The following is a 591-nucleotide window of genomic DNA, read 5'->3' as shown; positions in this document are numbered from 1 at the left end:
CATTTATCAGTTCACCTCTAATTGGCCTGTGTTTTGATAGCCCAGAGCGCAATATAGTTCAAAATACAGCATCCATTTTCCTAATTAGCAGTAAAATTAAAGTAGAGAAAAGTGAACTCTTTTCCACTTTGACTGATTATCGTAAACCTTTGTTTCGAGGTAAATCAACAAAGACAATGCTACATAGTTAAAATCAAAATGAAGTGTGTTAGGTGCCGGAAATAAAACAGGTTTTTGATATTTATCTGAGCGAATCGGATATTGAAATGAAGGAAACAATTACTATAAATCAATAACTTATATGAATGCTAATGGCGCAGCTGAATTTTAATTAGAGTCGCAGCATTACTGTGTTTTTCACCGATATGAAAAATATTCGGAAACTTTTTTTTCTGAATATTATAAATAGAAATATCCATTTGCTAATATCTAGTAACCCACATTTGATCAGAAGGTACATAAAATAAGATTTTACTTAATGCATTGCTTGCTCGTAATCTAAAATGTATTGCGCTGCGTCAAGGATCTTGGCAATGTTGTACAGTGAAGTGGTATCGCTAATGAAATAAAAGATGTGATTATAACTGAAGC

The sequence above is a fragment of the Penaeus monodon genome, chromosome 31 (assembly GCF_015228065.2).
Source record: "Penaeus monodon isolate SGIC_2016 chromosome 31, NSTDA_Pmon_1, whole genome shotgun sequence".
NCBI classification, from domain to species: domain Eukaryota; kingdom Metazoa; phylum Arthropoda; class Malacostraca; order Decapoda; family Penaeidae; genus Penaeus; species Penaeus monodon.
This window is presented reverse-complemented; position numbering follows the sequence as displayed.